Raw genomic sequence first — 20,383 nt, forward strand, 5'->3', positions numbered from 1 at the left:
CTGCAGGCGTCCTCTCTAGGAGGGTGCAGTAGGGAAGAAGCCCTTAACACACGAAACAATTTGCGCTCTTACAGGTGGGTATTCCTGATCAACCTGGAAGGGCACAGGAGTTGTTGTGGCTGTGCTGTGCTCAGCTGTGCACATAATGTGGGTATAGTGAGAGATAAGTTACTACGATTTGAGATATTTTTATCAACCTATTGTTGGTTTTGCCTTGTGCAGCACACATGTACGGTCAGAGGCAATATGAGGTGAGACAAGGTGAATGTGGGCAGAGCAGGAGAAATGCACTTGGGGTGCTGCGCTTGCTTTGCACACTGGGAGCGAGACCACGAGGTTCGATCTACAGTCAAACCCGATGATATCGAACCCGGTTAATTCATACTATTTGTGAACGGACTAGTGGCTGAAATAAAAATGCATAGCGAAAAATGTGGTTACATTGAACGAAAATCGCAGCGTTTCCCGATAGATCGAACTGCCAAGAGCGGTATCTTGCTCTGCGAGCTGGCTTTGCCCCAACGTCGGCACCACCGTTGGGGGAAGCCAGCTTACAAAAAAAAGAATTTTTTTTTCTTGGGCAACCACGTCAAAGGCCTAGAAAGACCAAAAATAAAAAAAAAAGGTCTTGCGTAGGGAGCGGGTTGAGGATGAGCCGGTGAGACCTCGAAAAACGAAGAAGCGGCCACTGAATAGCTGCGGTGAGCGTCCCTCATGACGTACAGATGGCCCTTCCTCAGTAAACCACTTTTCTAAATGTGGCGTGCTTGTTGTTGTCAAATTCATTAAAACTTTTACATAGAATTACACGCTATATAAAACTGGTCGGCGGTCTTTTGCGAGTTCGGTCTAATCAGGTTTTACTGTATTATGTTGCCACAGGTAGGAGAAAGCAGACTGAACGCGGGGGGTGGCCGAGTGAAACATTGACTCTGATTATCAGGCTGGACACGACAAAACTTCCTTGTCTACTGTTCAAGTTGTGATTTTGTTATTTTAAGGTTTTTTGTATATATAAAAAGTGCGCGTGGATTTGCTTCATTTTATGCACTGCAGGTTTTATCATGCAATACCAACTTGCCCAAACCATCATCTTAGCCATCCCGGTGTGCTGGTAAAAACGGCATGGAAGAAAAGAGCCTTGGAGAGCCCTGTGTGCAAAAGAATGTGCGCCAGTGGTGCGTGTTGAGAAAACAATAAAATAGTAAGTTTCATTCTGCTTGTCTTTGTGGTTTTGTTTCATGGCAGAATGAACACCTAAACGTTCGAAAATTGGTGTTGCTTTTGCACAATTTGCTGGGTGTTTCATCAGCAGTCCTTTTTGCGTGTACATTATACCGAGAATGCATCACCAAGTCACCCCAGAAGATAGTAAGTCGACCGGGTCACATCAGAACACACCTGGCAGGGTCATGCCAAGACATCAGAACACGCTAAGACACCACAAGAGGCCAATACACCAGAGCACGCAAAACCACCAGAACACGCCAAGGCTCCAGAACATGCCAGACCCGCGCCTGAATTACCGCTCTGGTGTAAACGTCAGAAACACAACATGCCCGGTCCGGTGGATTTTTCAATAGGGATCAGTCAGTAGAAATTCCACTAGAGTATACTAACTTCAATAAAATTTAGAAAAATCTCAAATATATTTTTGAGCAGATGTTTCGATCGCTCCTCAACCGCCCAGATATACATGATATATAAAAAAAATTGCGAGGTGCTCTAACACTTCACGGAGAGAATTAGACGGCAAAATCAAGAGAAACATGAAGTATATTACAAAATTCATGGTTCAAGCTCTTAGTTATTTTGATGCAATTCAAATTCTGACACTAATATGAATACACTACCCATATTTTCTCACAAAATAAGCTGCCAGATTCAATCTGTAAATCTTCTACACATGCGGTTCCCACAAGCTTCATAGTCTCCCGATCTATCCAAGAGTTCAATGAATGTGTCCCAATCTTCACATTCAGCCGTAGTTGGAGCCAACGCCTCTTCACATATTGAAAGGAACAACAAAACACCATGGACGGATTGCTGCAGTTTCATTATCTGCTGCATTACGGTGCTCTTCAACCCTTGCGCAGGAGCGGGAATGACAGAGTTTGGTGATCGGGTTTCTATTAATGTGTTTTTACAAGGAATCCTATTGCGGCGGCGACGACAGCCTACGAGCTCGAAATATCGGCAAAGTGTTTCCCGTAAAGCGATCGCTTTAGGAGAAAGAAGACCAATTGCTATAACGAGCTTCGCACCCAAGTCAGCAGTATGGGAAATCGACGCGCTAACCAGTGCGCTGTTGGGGACATTTTATTTTATTTTTTTATATTTTACTACCGGGTGTTTTTCAGCATTGTTCGGAAAAACTACAAAAAACCTGTATACACCTTTTGAAAACCGTTTGTGTCGGACTGTTGCAAAAAGTGTTCCCATGAAAGTTTCTTCCTACGGATGCGGTTTACTGACCTGATTAAAGAATTCGCCTATAGCCCGGGCATTCTTAATCAACACTTACTCTTCCCACAACACATTTCCAAATCTGATATAAATTTAGCCCACTTTCAATCGCATTCAACAAAAACAAAAAAAAAAAAAAAACTTTTTTATTTTTGGGCCTTCAAGTTTCTCGAATACCGTTTAAAGGGTTCCCCATTTTTTAGGCGAAAGCCTGGATTGGGGGTCACTTGCCAGGAGACAAAAAAAAAGTAAATACAATCGAGTAATGAACACAATAAATATTTTTAGATCAGCGTCTAAATACAAATTTGAAAGTTAGAGTAAAAAAAAAAGAAAAAAGAGAGACTCTGAGAAGGATGAAAAGACATACGTGTGTCTGAAAAGCAATTATTAATCTAATTTTGACCTTACACAGTAATTGGGAACCTGAGAATTCCCCAAAAATACATGAACGCACATAGGGACTTTGGCATGTTCACTCAGAGTAGAAAACTAATCAGAACGATAAAACTTCCGCTGATGATATGCAATGGATACGACACAAGACGCTACGCGCGAATATCACCGGAAAAAATCGCAAGGGTGCAAGCGAGCTGGTGAATATTAACCATGTTGAAATAACCTGAGACTGGGGTAGAGAAGAAGCATCAAAGCGTAGAAGGGACAGAAACGTCGTCCTGTCTATTTTCTGTCCCTTCTACGCTTTGATGCCTCTTCTCTACCCCAATCTCAGGTTATCACCGGAAAGCAAAGAAATTGTTACGTACATACACTGATATGAAACAGGCGCCTAACAATAGTGATGTTGGTGATGACAATGTCCCATACATAACAAGACAAGATGACTTGCCGTTTATGGGGTTAGTAAGCTTTGCGATAGTGTCTTTTCACGCGCGCTTATTTTTATGAAGGTAGCACCAGGCCTGCTGAAAGCCAGCCGCGGGCTGGGCTTTATTGGAAGTACTGCGATCACCCACGCGACGGTTGGAAGACCTCTGCAGGACGAATTTGGCCGCGGGCCGGAGTTTGGAGACCCGTGGCGTTTAAGATACAATAAAGAGGTCATGCTCGAAGTCGCCTTCATAACAGTAAGCTAATTTAAATTTCTCTGAAAATAAGAAATTGGTTTCCCCTTGAATATTTTTTAAAGGTACCACTACCTACTGATAGATCGCACAAGTCGACATTGGACGTGAATGTTGGGATTGATAGCCCCTTGAAAAATGTTCCTTTATTTTCGAAACACAAGCTCTCGGGGTAGTTATATTTTTTATCTAAATAAATGAATTGGAAACAATTATTTTTTGTGCATGTGTTCAGCAGTCGTAACTTGAAATGTGGTTTCGCTTACGCGATATTCCTCCCGCCATGACAGATTAGAACAGATCGCGAAGTCCATCTCTAGTGATTATGTTTATACGAAGGGGCAACACGCAGTGTTGTTTTTTTTTTCTCAGAACTACAAGGTGAATAATATTTACAGCTCTATTTCATTTCACATTGTCCGACCACAGCCTGAGAGACTATCCGAACTAGCAAAAGCCTAAAGTGAATAGTCTTGACTTTTGTCGTCTTTGCGTCTAGAGAAAGCTCAGTATCACTCTGGTGCCTGGAACACGTCTCGAACTGGTGCATTTACCGCGTTTAAAAAAGCTATGCCGTCGCCAGCCGCAATTCTGCCGGCGTCCCAACAGCTGTGGTGTGAGTGGCAGACGACTGCTCTGCTGCAGGTCGATATCCAGTGTGGCAGTCTACGGAAGCTTCGGAAGCCAGAAATTGGGACGCCGTGACGACAGCGACACTGTCGTTTGCTTGTGCTACTCGCATCTTCTCGTTAGCATTTCTGTGACAAACCGGCAGGATCGCGACATGCAACAGCATGACGCTTCAGCTCCTGTGACGTCATTTGTTGCCACTTGGGGATCACGTTTGATGTATGGGCATCATGGGACGCTAAACACATCAGTCGAAGACGCGCTCCAGGCACCATAGTCTCACGGTGCATTCACTACGCATGATTGTTTTAGCTGGAAAACGCATAAAAACGAGCAGCGCTATAACGATAAACATCTGGCGCTGCTTCATGTCTCCAGCGGATCGTAGCTCTGAGCCAATGCCACCTAGAACACAAGGCCGGCGCGTTTCCTCCTCTAAACGTCATCACTAGTAAAACCCCTCAGCGCCCCCTAGGTAGCCCGGATGAGCTCCATCGTCTGCTACATCGTCTGCTACATCGTCTGCAACATCGTCTGCTGCATCGCCTGCTTCAGTGGTCGTGCTTAGAACGAGCTTACAGTGCTAAGATCGGCAATCCTGATGATGTCGCATGCAAGTTGCAAATGAACTGTGGTAGCTCGTTATTAACTCGCGCTAAGCAGTCGTGCACGCAGCTATGGCCGCCAATAAATGCGGCGTAGCTCCTCCGAAAACCCACGAGAGCGGCGGCGAGCTCGGAGTCTGCGTAAGCAGACGCTTTGCGAGCCCCGTTTCGTCACCCCAACAGCTGGAGCAATTCATTACGGTCAGTCAGCTTGCGAAGCGGAATGCACTGATCGCAACAGCAACGACAATCAAATAACAACGCACGCATAAACAAAGACAGAGCAGTCTATTTAGCGATCTCAAACGCCACTCAGGGGATCACCCGAGTTTGAAGCGCGTCTGGGAAGCGGAAGAAATGCGTTTAGTTACTCGAACTACGTCGTAAGAGGTTACATATTGATCCCTCGCAGACCTGCGTTTATCACAGTTTCTTACCTAAATATGTGATAATTAAAACGTGCGCCAACAACATGTTAACTTTACCACAGCAAGCGAACCAGCCGCTGCAGCACAACAAAAACAAAAAAAGTAACGAGAAAATGACCAGACAAACTTTTCCCGATCTTTGCAGGAAAGATGGGGTCCCCTTCTCAGACAAAAATGAAGAGAAATGGGGAAGAGGTGGCGAACACTGGCGAATAAAGCAAACCTTTAGCAGACGATAGAGAGATACAAATCACCAATGCAAATCAAATACAAAAAAGAAAAATGGAAACCAGCAGCATAAAAAAAATAATGAGCTTCTCTTTTCTTTTTGTTGTTTGTTTTAGCTTAATTGTAATGTTGCAGCAACTTAATTGATCACATTTGTTCGGTCTTCGGGAAGCGGAAGAAGGACTTTCTAACACATCGCAAAACTTGTTTTTGCAATGGTAGGCAGCATATGACACGCCAGTCATCTCCAAGTATGCGGTGGTGTATGCCCGAAGGCGGCAGGTTGATCAACAAACGATGACGCATAGCAGACGTTCCGACGAAGACAAATAAAAATCGAATATAGATGTATAAGGAGCTTGCACATTTTAATATATTTAATAAATACCAAAAAGCACATATGAAGATTTCGAATTAGAAACTCAATCGAAGGCGAAAATAGGAAGTTATCGCAGACGACAGTCGGAGAAAAGAACAACCACAAAGTTATAGACGGCCCTCAAAATTTCCGGGCACAGCGTAGCAAACGGTCTGGCGGTAGTAAGCGCCCAACTGAAGGAAACAGAGCAAAGACTAATCCAAACAAGGCAAAACAAAATACGCGATGGTTCGAACGTCAAGTAAACAAAAAGGAAGAATAAACACAAAAAAGAACCACATAAAAGTACGAGGAAGAAAGAACGCGACGTCTTAGCGTCTTCTCAAAAATAAAAAAAAAGAGAGTAGACTTGGAAAAATGGAAAGAGTTGCCTACGGTTTAAAGGGCGCCGGCTTCCATCGTAGAATGCGACGAAGACGTTATTCGTCCGGGCGCTAACAATCGGGATTTGTGCAGCGTATATAACGTGACCAAAATCATTGTTTTTTTATTTGCACAACGACGCTCTTTTTTTTTTGAACGCACAAAAACTCTGTTTTGCTTGTAACTCCGGTTTTATTAGTTTCAGGGTCAGTTATAGCGTCAGATTTGCATGACCACAATAGAACTTTTCCAGAGCATACTGACATCGCAATAACGTACGTGGTTCGAAATTGCCTTTTGCTTCTTCATCCCATTCACCTATTCGACAAAACAGTTATAAGCATGACATTCATGAGAAATGGGAAGTGCAACAACAAAACACATTTATTGACAAGAACAGTAACGTTGAAACGTAGCTGCGTTCAAAAATGTTTCTACATTAGACGTTTTTCAAAAGACAGTGTGAAGGTACATTCGTGTTTTGTCTCCCTTACATAAGTTGTCACAGAGTGTTTTCTTCAGGAGAGTCCCGAAATTGCAACCTGAAAACTCCAACATCTTTCCCACGCGAAGAAAATGTACTTCACTTATGAGGAGGCACCTATTTTTTAACATTCAAAGCAGCAAATACCCGTGACAATTTTTTGTTTCATTATTTACCTTGCATGGAAATGGGCAAAACCAATGCGTAGCGGAGAATTCGACTGCTAGCGGAGGCTCCGAGTTTGCGAGGGGCGCTGCGATCACTTTTCGCCCGCGCTCCGCGGGGCCCCTACTCTCTTAGAGCTTCGGAGTGTTTGCCGCTTGGGGCGGGTCGAGGATCTACTAACGAAACGTCATGCGCAGGCCTTGTCTTCTAGGTGGTATTGATTGAACGCGGTCTCACTTGTTATGAAATTGGGAATAACTTAAATGACTATGGAAACCAAAGCTCGGTATTATGCTTTTGCTTACCAACTTCTAGTCAACTTCAAAAACTCTTAATTAAATAAACATCTTTATCAGTGTGCGATAGTATATTTTCTGTATGCAGTGCCATTTCTCCTCTCCACTACACGCAATGGTTACTTGACGCCTAATGTCAATCACTGATTGGCGACATTATGTTCCTACAATTTATATCACAAACAGATTTTACGCTTCACTCTAATATTTTAAGGCTGTCCACTCGGGTTTTAAGTGCAGAGACGTGCAAAAAGAGACTCCTGAAACAACATCTTCTAACTCACAGCCGGTTTCCTGCACAACCGATCGACAAACAATGCACTCACAAAATAACGAAAATAAGAAGAAAAACATGGCACATCCATGTTTTTGTATCTTGCCTCACCCTGCAACAAAGAACAAAGTGCAACGATGCGCAGAGTTTATTGAGATGTGAATTCCAATAACAATCGATTGCTACAAGAAGTAAATGTACAATGCCATAAGAGCGACGGAGCCCACCCTAAAACCTAACAAAAAATAGACGTATTTTTTAGCGAAGCTGTTTATGGTTCGTGTTTCGTAGAGTTTCTATATGCGTCAACAAAAACACTCCGCTCACACAGGCGAATGCGCCTAGCGCGCACACCTTCCCCGCATAAGAGATTCGAAGTAAATAACCAAAAGAAAGCGTTGACGAACGCGCGTGCAAGATGCTTTTTGTTTTAGACTTTCGTTTCAGAACAGTTACTGCTGCAGGCACAGTCACGTGCGGCGCGTGGGACACCATTCCCGGCATTCTCCTTGATGCTTGAGTAATTGAGAGATAGGTATGTTTTGTGCATTAGTTCTCAAATATAGGCGCCATTTTTAAGATCAGTAGACTCTCAGGTAGATAGTTTAGTTTTCTCTAAGATTTGCCGCTGTGCGACCCGTGTCGGCCATGTCTATGCTCGCACCGCCCTCTCCTTGTCGTTGCTCCAAACCACTTGCGTGCCTAGTTTTCTTTCCTTCTGCCCTTCTGGGGTGGCGGTCCCCAAGCGCATGTCTACTTTCCGCCGGATGGCGGTCCGGTCGCGCGTGTCTAGTTTCTTCCGGCTTCTCGGGGCGGCGTTAGGCGTCCATGCGACATAATGACTACCACTTAAGACATCAATAAATGTCTGTGCGTACCTTTAGTCACGCTGAACACCGATCAAGCGAATAAATATACGTTCGAACCTTTGTTCAAAATTCTGCGTCACGTCTGTATCGTGTGGTAAACAGATTCGCAGGTCATCCACCTTCGCAAAGTGGAATGGATCATGTTTTTGTTTTTATTCTCACTCACCTGATCATTGGTGCACATGTTTTATACGTGTTTACTTTATACAGAATGACACGTATTTAAGAAACTGAACCTTACAAATACCTACATAAATTTTTTTTTTATAAAACCAAATTGTGAAAGTTCCAAAAATCAATTGTTCTGGCATTTTTGCGTTTGAAGGCATCCTACGAAGCTAATTAGAAGTAAACCGTTTTACGCCCCGTGTCTTTAAATTGAACCCGCAGCAGAATCATATGAAAACTACTGATATAAGTTGATTCGTTCAGTAACTACAGCGGATCAGAAAAACAAAAACAAAAATGGAGCTTGTTTCTTAAAATTTATCTTTTTGATTTACCCGAGATGGCGCTCTCAGTTCATGAAGACGTAGTACTGTAGTTCGGCAACTAGTTCGCCCCTGTTCTCCAGCCAGGACCTGTCACTCGGCTCTACGTCGCACCCCTCGATTCGCAAAGTCACCGTCTGAATTGTAAACGTTACTAAAAAACGGAATGAAGTTTCGTTTTCGTCTGAAATAATCTGAATTGATCCAATAAGTTTAGAAGACTTGACCACATTTTATACGAGCTTAAGCATTATATGTAGATGTTACAATGTTTCACGTGTCAATACGTCACAAAAGTAAAAATATCCGACCACATCCTTTGTATAATACGTTCAAAACAACGTAAAAGCTTGTATTTTATTCTTTCCTCATTCAATTTTTTTTTTTGCATTACAGATGTTATTGCGCCGCGTTCGACTGTACTCTTGAATTTGAGCTTAAGCTCAGAGCAAGGACACGGCACTCGAAATCAAGAAAATATCCATCAGATCCAGTTTTTGAGCACTGTGCTCACGCGTCCTCATCGAGTATACAAAACGTGCTGGCATTTGTCGCAAAAATGCAGAAGTTATATTGAATTGACGGACGCCATAACATAAGAGTTGTCTCGACAAATGTTGATGCCCAAGTCTGCAACGCCGTGAAGTAGTCCGTCATTTGAAACAACATAAAACAGCTTTTTGTAACTCGCTTTGCGTTTCAAATGGGTCCTTATCATGAGTGGTGATCTTTAAATTTGTTAACAATATTGATTATAAGTGTAAGCAATAAAGAAAAATGGGGTTCGAAACGACTATATTTATGTCCAGTAAATAATGAACATTGAAAAAGTGGGCGTACTATATAAATGAGGAGCGCGATTTTAAAGGTTTCATTCGAACACACGCACAAATGGTGAAATCGCGAAGCAGCGTGCGACCTAACATCTTATTTGACCGTGGCGATTTTTATAGACGACAAAGAGACATCAACTTTCTTATCGCGACAATCGAAGAGAAGTTATTTAACCCGTAGTTTAAGTCCACCTAAAATTGCCTACAGAACCGACCGTGTCCTGTGTTGAAACAGGCAAAGGAAAAATTGGTAAACATTATTAGTCAACACAATTCCGTCAAACGCTCATTTTAACAACCGACGGTCGCGCGACTCCAACAACTTCCAAAAAAGTCGCTTCTGTGCCCCTTCAACTCACTTCAAGGTGAGATATCTGCGTGAGGAGCTACGTCTTGATTGAGAGTGTAGTACTGAACGAAAAATGCAAAACTAATTTGCAGTCGCTCGCGCACAGTAGGAGCGATACTTGTAAGCCACTGGAGATAAAAGGGAAGCAAACTTTTAATCTTACTCTTTTGGAATATGATGCGGCAGCCACCCTCCAACTACAGAGCTATGCCCAAACAGGCAATTATTATAACCGCGAATGCAGAGGTCGCTGCGATCAACCGGAAAACAGGAAATCCTTCGAGTAGTGTCGTCTTAAACACGCGACTCTTTGTTGAGTAATAACATCTTAAAGCTCGGTAATTTTATTTCTGTGCTAACTGGCCCTTAATACAAAAAAGGATGCCTCCACACTCTCGCACTCAAATTTCGGTGGCCGAGTGGTCTAGCGCACACCAGCTCGGAGCACGTGGAGCGAAAGCTCGCGCTGCAGAACCCAGGGATCCTGGGTTCGAGCCCCACCCCTGCCCGTTTCGATCTGGATGAGCATCGTACCGGCGTGCGGTCGTGTATCACTACTGCGTGGTGCACGTTAAAGACCCCAGGCTAGCGGCTGTACCGCACTGACTAAATTGCTCATCTACAGCTGGGAGACTCGTCGCCCCTGTGAGGCAGACCAAGTTCTAGGCTGTATAAACACACACACAACCCAATTTTTTTTTCAGGCACCCTACCTCCAAGCAACTACAAGCGCCACCCGCAAGACCGCACAGCGCAGATGCCGTTGCGATCTCGCCCCCCACGGGATGCGCGCGGTGGCCGAAGAAGTACATCATGAAGCCCTCGCGCCTTCCCTGCGCGCGCGCTCAGCTGCACGGTTCATCTCGCATTGTAATCCACACCAAACAGCAGACGCGAGCCAGAGAGAGAAAGCTCCCCCGCAACACGTTTCGGTGTGTATTTTTTTACATAAAAAGCGTGTCGGAGCCCGCGGACCGGCTCGTACCACTCGCAAAATCCTGGTTGAGTCACTTAGATACTTAAAGATGCGCAACTGAATCGCCGCAGCTTGCAAACAATTTGTAACCTTAAAAAAAAGGAAAAAAAGACAGGCTTCACCCGCTAGGTCCGAATCCATTCCATGTAGAATTTTAGTTGACTGAAAGTTGACCTTTCCTGGCGATAGTTTGTGCTTATGGCCGGCATTCTTCACTTTTGTTTAGTAATGTTGTGTGCACTCAGGCTATTGTTTGCTGTGGTATAAAGTAAATTTTTATGTATTTAATCTAAAACTCTGAAATGGTGTACTTGGTCTGCCTGAAAAATATTATATGACGAAGAGTGACTTTCTCAGATTTCTAGCACGCAGCCGTGTTAATGTATTAGGAAACGGCAAACAGTACAGTCTCGCAGAACGGAAGATATAAAGAAAAAGTGCCCTTGACGTTACCATTCAGTATACCTTCTCAGAAAGGCAATTCAGGATCGCTCCTAGGGCATCGCACCTTAGATTACCTTCTAGATATGTATTGTTATTGCCACTCTCATTTTATTGCATTCATAGCCGCGTTGTACACAGTGCTTGGTTACCTGCTATTTTCTCCATCTTTTTCCAGTGAGCTGGAATGCATGCTTTTTCTCAAAACAGCAGAATTCGAAGTGCGGCTCAAATATCGAACATTGGAAAAGTCTCTCAGGTTCACCGAAAAAGTGGAGAAGGCGAACCGAATACTTCTCACATGAACAGCCTGCCAAGCTTGTTTTGGTGGGAACAGCGCTAAAAGACTTTGGATCGGGACGAGGAAACACACGATCAGAGCGCTGTCTGTATGTTTCTTAAAATTGTTCTTACTATTGTGCTATTCATTTCCGAACAACAGCAAAGTTTCCTCAAAACTTGGATTATTTGCACTCTTCACTGTTTTTCTTCGTTGGCAAAATAAAGATAGTTTGCGAACAAACTCCGGCACCTACGCCCCCCCCCCCCCCCCCCCCCCCGATACATGATACTAAATCTAAGGTCGGGCTTGGCGCCGCATGGCCTCACTGAGCCCCGCAGCCTCGGCGCCAACCCATCCTGTACTCCTACAACATTCCGGGGCCCACCATGGCCGAGGAATCGCACACAACCTTCCTGAAACTAACATGGCGCATCGGTGACTTTCGGCGAACGCCGGTACTCAAAACCGGCCTTGCGGAGTCTGCCAACGGTTAAGCACAGCCGCCGATATGCGGTGGACAGCACACCGGCAGCTGACGACCAAGAAGACACCGCCTCGAAGAGATCAGGGCGAAGGATCCAAACGCCCCCCGGGTTCTACTCAACCACCAGGATGACCTTTTCCCAGGACACGGAAAAAGCACGCACAGTCAGACGTTTGTAAGCGAAGCCGCATGGCTCGGGTCCGTGGTTGACGCCACTCACCAATCCCCTTCTTTCACAGGTGCCCCCTGCGGGGAATTTTGCAAAGAATCATAACCAAATGAAAATTAGAGAGAAAGATCCAGCATTCATACAAGGCTACCACAGACCTCCCCTAGCAAAAACAGCAAAAGCAGCCTAAAAAATGAGCAACTAGGCTGCCTTTACAGTCATTTTGTCTTAATATCTGGGACTCATTTAATTATTCGTATATTGTTGTGTACGAGAATTGTTATTGTATGTTTGCCCTTTCTGCTCTAAACCCCAGTCAATATAATCTTAAAATATTGCGCACCATTTTTTTAAAGCCGTACTTTTTGCCCACAACGTGCCAAGAAACGAGAGCGATAGCTGGAACAAAGTCGAGCAATGCGAGTGGAATAGTGCCGTCACGAACGTGAGGACGGAGGTGCGACGTGGTTAGTTCTCATAGGGTCATTCCACGTAAAACGTCCCAGACGTTGCGCTCGACCACCTTCCGATTTCTAACAAACAATTCATGGGCTTCGTCCACAATGTCCGTAGCCATACCGTAAAATAATTTTGACGAAAAAATATTGTGATGACGTGAGCGCGATTTTAATTCTTGAAACAGCGCCAAACTAGGCGTCACTCAATAATTGACGAAAAATCAGCTTTTTTATGAAACACCCAACAATATGTATTTCTTAAATTTGCACGGTTGTTGACTTACAATGTGGTTGGGTTTGTGCAGTGTTGTTTATTTAATTTTTTTTAATATACAAATTTATTCAAAATAAACGTTTTGTCATTTTATTAAAAAATATGTTTGCTCCCGGGACCTAATATAACTTTTTACTGGGTGCCCCCTTTAGGTTTATAATCTATAAAAAAATATTTTAAACCGCTCAATTAAATATCTTGCAGTAAAAAAACAAAAATCCTGAAGTTTCCAAAAAGTGCATTTTGACGCATAAACAGTTGTTTATTCCACCCTGAGGTGGTGCGAGTAAAAATTCAAAATATAGTGGGTTTGAAAAACCGATTGATCGTCTTTTGATTCTGAAAGTTTAATAAGAGCTATTTTCGTTTAAAGCGAGAAAACAATTTTTGAAGTTCAACTTTCGCACCACTACCCGGCGTCGCTTCTTAGTGCCTCTTTGCCGCACAGCACGCCGCCTGCGACGATAGCCGAAACGATTAGGTCCTAAGAAACAACGGAGTTCGCTGCCCGCTTCCTCTTGCCCCTCTTTTCTGGCTGTAATGGCGCGTTCACACTGAAAGCGGATCCGCGTTCGCGAAGCGGATCCACGCATTCTCAACCGCAAAGCGGCTAGGATCGAGCGGTTGGAGCGCGTTTTTGCCAACCGCTTCGGGACCGATTTCTCCCAACCGCTTTCACGAACCGCAAAGCGGCAACCAATCACAACGCGACGCTGACGTGACGTCAGTGACTTTCGAAACAAGATGGCACCTGTCGCTGGTGAGGCGTCAAAGGCGCTGTAGTCCTAGCGCTGTAGTCTTAGCTTTCGACAAATCAACGGAGAAACTTGATGTTCACGTCCGTCACTTGAATCCGCCTCGAATAGAATTGACTCGTAATTTTAACGGGCTTCGCACCGGTGATTTGGTTCGGGTAAGAGTTTGTTTATTATTCCGGATGCCACAGCCCAAGCTCGCTGCCTTGTTAATTTCTGCCTGTAGAACGTCGGAACCCGCCCCTGATCGACCGAAATGTCAGCTTTTCTACCCACTAGGATAGTCGCGTGAACTATTTAAAGCTTTCGACACCGTGCACGACCACCAGGAAGGCCGATAGAGACGTCGTGATCTTGATTGCGTAGCCAACGCACTACCGCGGAGGGGGCAGGGTACCTGCGCTAGCTCGACCTGTAACGTTTACTGCTAATAAAATAAATAAAGGGAACCTACTCAAAGAATAAAATGTACGTACCAGAGAATGCATAGGTAATTCATACGGAGTTTTTTGACCTTAATGTAAAAAAAACCCAGTAAACTCGATCGACGAGCGAGTGACGAGAGGAGAGTCCGCCACCAACGAAGCAACGACCGGCTAGCACCGAACACATTCCCCCGCACCACGGTCCAACCCACCGCTCACAACTTCGAAAATGATAAGAGCGAACAACGAAGGGGGAAAACAGGCCCGCTATCCCGAGAACAAGGTCAGCTATTCATTCGGGAAGGGTCCACTTCGAAGAAAAGGTCGGGGGCATCCTGTTCTGAGTCAACAAGGCGTGCCTAGCTGGGCTTTGCTTGTGTGCGAGGTCGAGGGAATCACAGGCGAGTTTGGCGGGTCCATGCTTCTTTTTTCCCTGCGTGAACTCGTGATGCGCGCGAACATCCCGGAGAAAAATATTCCGAGTGCCAAAGTAGCAAAACGTTGGCTTTGGATCTTGACTTAAAGTGGATTTTGGATTGTAAAACAGGGTTGCCAAACGCAAGTCTCACAAGATCACGCGTGATCGCCGAGAAACCGCCAACCGCCTCTCGGTGTGTCTGAACGGGGTCGCTCGCGAACCGCATCCGCGACCGCTTCGCGAACGCGGATCCGCTTCCAGTGTGAATGCGCCATAAGGGAAGAAATGGCGGGTATCGTGTACTAATCGGAGGTGCCGCAATTGCGGTGGCATAGCAGGCCCGTTGTGCCCTTTGTACCCGAGGGCGGCTCCTCACACTCTAAAACGCGATGCCTAATCGACGGGCGGCATCAGCTGACGTGGACGTCTGAAGCACGATAATATCGCCGCAAAATCTAGCCGTCACGCATACTGCGGTGAAAAGCGGAACTATGATCTGGTTGGCGCTTAGTTGGAGCGCAGTGAAGGCTACAGGCGCTTGATCAAAGCTGATTCAGTGTGTTAACTCGGACGCTCGAAGCATCGTCACCAGCCAAGATTGCGCTTCTAGTATTATTTTTGGTCCATATAGTCAGTGCGGGGATGTTTACACGACCCATCGGAAAAAATGAATAAACAAAGGCACGTTTCTGCACTCTTGACACTGGGTATCGAGACTCATTACTTGCCTTTTTGAGGAACCCGCTTCTACGCTAGTAAGCTAAGAAAGGGCTGACAAGCGAGAAGTTGTCGTTTGAACGACCATTTCAGATAGAAAATCTGTAGAAGAAAGCACTTCATATTTCGTTAAGTAGGTTGTACGGCGGTGTAGCGATGAATGAAACTGGTCTCTCTGGAGAAAGAAGTCAATCTAAGGTTCCTGTGGATGCTGATCAGGGTGCGTGGGAAAGCTGGTTTTATCTTGTACAATACAATGATAGTTGTGTCGTGTTCACTCGTGTCTACCCTGTCACGGTATCTGTAGTTGTAGCAGCTCAATTCATGACTTCTTCAAACCAACTAGACTTGCTATTTGTTTTAATGCTGGCCGTTCGTCGTACATGTAGTATGTGTTACGTTAGACTTGTCTAAGCCCAAGATGTAGGGAAGGATGCGTTGGCTTATATTAAATACACATGGTTCGCCTTATACCTGTCACAAACCAAATAGCGTTATAAAAGTTAAAAGGCGAATGCCGTTTTGCGAACAAGGCTAGCTTCTGTACGTAAGGCGCATATGTGCCCGACATGTCATTTATGCGCAGCACGCAGATATGGTTCACATGAATGAAGGAGCTGTCATGTTCCATTCAAATTTCTTTTCCATTGCAGAAGCCGAACTTCCTCCGTGCTCCCTTGGTGCAAGGGGTTGCCATATGTAACCACACAGACGAAGACGCTGTCCCTCATCAACGCTCAAGACCTGACGCACACGGATCGGCGGCTCCTTTCACTCCGTTCCGGCCGCTCACAAGGTGACAGCCGTACAGTGTGTTCACATCATTATCAAGTCTACCTTAAAAAGTACACACCACTGATTGCATCCAAGTGGTGTTCTAACTCTTTCTATGAACACGTCAAAAACCGCCGTGGACCAGCTGTCATTACAATAGCCTTTAACAGATCCGCACTCCAATTTAAACCTTATTCCTGGAAACCGACTTCGTCAAGCATGCCGGCGAAATTGTTTCGAATTGAAGAAGAGACCTAATTTTTTTGCACCATCACCACCTCTGGCTCGTGATGCCCCTTCTGAGCATGATGACCCCGAGGTAGCACTTGAGAGCGTCAACGCGATGCCTTTGCAGCCGTTGGAGATAGCTCTCTCCAACGAAAACGAGGGCGTACAAGCCGCGAAACATACACCCAAAAGAAAGTTGGAAAACTTAAAATCACTACCGAAAAAAGAATTTATACATCTTTGAATGTACAGCAGAAACCAACTTCTCAGCCGAATCAAGATGAAGATTTTGTTTTCAGTGACTACATGTCACTCATGCAAGATGTAAAAAACAAGTTTGACCTGGAGAAAAATAGAGAGAAAAAATTACAACTTCTAATATTGGCCCCACCCTCTTGGTCTCGCAAAAAGACTACGAACGTTTTTGGAGCCTCGGAACGACAAGCGCGTCAAGCCGTAAAGGTCAGGTCAGAATCAGGAATATTTGGCACTGTACCAAAACGAAGAGGCCGCCCGGTCAGCGAAGAACTCAAGGCCTCCATCATGGAGTTCTATCAGGGCGACGCTGTCTCGTACTCCCTACCGGGAAAAAAGGACGTGCTACGTGGTCGCCAAAAGCGTCTGTTGTTGTTCAACTTGAAAGAAATGCACGAGGAATAGAAAAACAGCTGCAATTTCAGGTGCGGCTTTTCAACATTCGCAAGTCTGCGGCCTTCACATTGTGTCCTAGCAGGGCAAGCGGCACTCACACAGTTTGCGTGTGCATGCAACACCAAAGTTTTAAGCTCATGATTCATGCTAAAGGATTAGACGAAAGCACCGAAGAACTTCTATCCACTACAGTATGCGATCTACTCAATGAAGTATGCATGCTTGACAGATGTGCCAAATGCCCAAGTACCGATTTTACTGATACTTTGCTCCGCAGCACTCCACTTTTTGACCCGGATGAAACCGATTACGTCCACGTGCAACAGTGGGTTAGCGGAGTGCGTTGCCAATTGGAAACCATTGTTGTGACACCAGACGAGTTCCGCGAAATATTTCTTAGATATGCTAAAGGCACTGAAGGCTCACCATTTTGTAAGCAAACAACTGGCACGATACTTGCGGGAGCGCAAAGCAAACATAGGCAAACACGAGGCAATAGTACTCATAAACTTTGCTGAAAATTATAGTTTCATCGTGCAAGACGCCCGGCAATCCTATCACTGGGTGAATATTCAGGCATCAGTACACCCCATTTTTATTTACTTTCGCAAGCAAGAAGCCACCGCCCAAGAGATTTCCATAAAACCATTCAGTTTTATTTCTGACTGCCTAGAACACGACACGGTGGCAGTTTCTGTATTTCAGAGTGAAGTAATCAAGATATTGAAGCAAGACCAGCCGCAAATTATAGAAATTCACTACTTTTCAGATGGTACGTCCTCTCAGTACAAGAATAAAAAAAAACTTTGCAAACCTCTGTCAACACGAAAATGATTTTGGCATCTCCGCTGAATGGAATTTTTTCTCGACGTCCCATGGGAAGGCTGCTTGTGACGGAGTCGGGGTACAGTGAAGCGTCTGGCAGCAAGGGCCAGCCTTCGAAGTCCCTTCGAGAAGCAAATCATGACCCCCACCAGTTGTTTACCTGGGCCAAAAATAACATAGTAGGCATAACAATACTTTGGGTGCCGAAAGAAATGGTTGAAGAAAAACGAGCTCGACTCACTCCAAGATGTAGCTCAGTGGTACCCGTCAAAGGGACACAAAGTTACCATCACTTTAAGCCTGCGTCACCACCTATGCTACGTGCTGGACGTACGTCCCATTCAGCAACGCAAGAGTTTGACATTTCCAAGCCGATTTGAACCCAAACAACGCGTGAGCCTTCAACGGCGCGCATTCGTCAACAACACATCGCCTCGTCGTTCGAGATTGCCCGTTCACGGGGCTTTTTCTGCTGCTGTTTACATCTGTCCTGACGTTAACAAGAGAGAGTGATTGCGTTGTGTATGCAGGAAACAGCTAGCCTACTAATGGATGCTCTGAACGGACAGCGCTAAGCATCTCCTCACGTCAAGACACTGGAAGATCACAGCGAGACATCGCTGCGCAAAACGGTCGAAATAGGAAAAGCCTTAAAGCAACAAGAGTGGAAAAAAGCCCCTTTTCACCAACATGCACCCGACAACTTGAGGTCTTGCTCTCTACCTGCGTGGGCACACCGTTACACCGTTGCACGCTTCGCCGGGCTCGATGGTGCCGTGCTGTGCAGAGAAGAGGCACAAGAAACAACGCCAGGTTGCGACGTAAATGCTCAACTTCAAATGTTTTTATTTTTTCGCGTTTAGAACAAAATTATTTTAATTCAACTTTCAAGAACAAAAGGCAATAAACTCTTCTGTAAAAGTCACCATGTTTTGCATTTTTCTTTCGACCACCTCAAGGCAGAATTGACGGCTCTTGAAACGACAAAACGATATTTTGCACAAATTAAGTTTTTTTTTCTGCAAGATGTTTAGTTGTACGGCCCGAAACCTTTTTTTTTTTTTGTGTGTGTGCAGTATATTCACAGGGCTGTCAAAACGAATTTTTAAACATCTGCACCAACGAGATATAGTTTGTCACCAAACTATCACAAAGGCTAAAATTCTCATATATTACTTTTTTTTTAATTCCTTCAGGCGAATATGCATGATCCTTATTACACAACAAGCAAAACACCATCTGCTTTTTAGGAAAAATCAGTCCACTGTTCTATGAAATTATCTTAATTTTCATCAATTAATAAATGACTCCTAGTTTCACTCCTTTTTTACGAGTTCAATCCGCCATCACCCCATGAAATTTGTTTCTCATCGAAAATATTTTAGAGAAGCATCACAAAAATTATGGTGAAGAACTGTTAATTTTATTTTAACAATCGGAGGCCACCGTGGGATCTTTGGCATGGCATGAAGAAGTCCACGTCAATTGATGCCGCCCATCGATTAGGCATCGAGTTTCGGAGTGTGAGAGTACAAAGGGCACAACGGGCCTGCTATGGCGACGCACTGGCGGCACCCCCGATTAGTACACGATACCCGCCGTTGAGGACTGTCTTCGATGGTCAGAGCTCTGGCCATGGAACACAGTGCTCAACTGTGCGTGTGCACCCCGTCTATCACAATCCACCCGAAAGAAAAACAATACTTGGGACGTGGCACGAGCCGCATAACACCCTAATGTGGGCATCGCGCGGACATGGCGGATGGCTGTCATCACTAGCTGTAGTAACGAGAAAAAAAAAAGGAAGACGAAGTATTAAAGGCAGCAAGTTGATAGTCAGCGGTGTGTATGTATTCCCTGTCACGGTTTTTCTCATTTGTAATTGTTCAGCTGACCATATTCAAGTATGTACCAACTAGCTCAAGTAAAACCTGTAGTACGGGATATTCCTCCGGCCATGACACCCTTGAATAGATCGCCAAGCTGTGGTGTGATTGGCAGACGCCTGTTCTGCTCCAGGTCGACCTCCAGTGTGGCAGTTCACGGACGCTTCGGCAGCCAGAACTTGGGACGCCGTGACGACAGCGACACTCGCGTTCGCCTGTGCTACTCGCAGCTTCTCTTTAGTATTTCTGTTACCAACCGCCAGGCTCCAGCCATGCAACACCATGACGCTTCGGCTTCTGTGACGTCATTTTTTGCCATTTGGCGACCTCTTTTGACGTACGGGCAGCATAGGACGCTAAACATACCAGTTAGAGACGCGCTCCAGGCACCGTAGTCTCACGGCGCATTCACTACGCATGATTCTTTTAGCTGGAAAACGCATAAAGACGACCAGCGCCATGACGATACAGATCCGGTGCTACATAATAGGCTTCGCCGGATCATAGCGTTGAGCGCGGTCTGGCGTATTATAAAACTGGGAATGCCTTAAAGGACTATGGACGCCCTGCTAGGTATCATGCTTTTCCATACCAACTTGACGTCAACTTAAAAAAAAACTCTTAATTAAATAAAGATTTTTGTGAGAGTGCGATAGTATATTTTGTGTATGCGG

Source organism: Ixodes scapularis, unplaced genomic scaffold (genome assembly GCF_016920785.2).
Source record: "Ixodes scapularis isolate PalLabHiFi unplaced genomic scaffold, ASM1692078v2 PGA_scaffold8__174_contigs__length_109621045, whole genome shotgun sequence".
NCBI classification, from domain to species: domain Eukaryota; kingdom Metazoa; phylum Arthropoda; class Arachnida; order Ixodida; family Ixodidae; genus Ixodes; species Ixodes scapularis.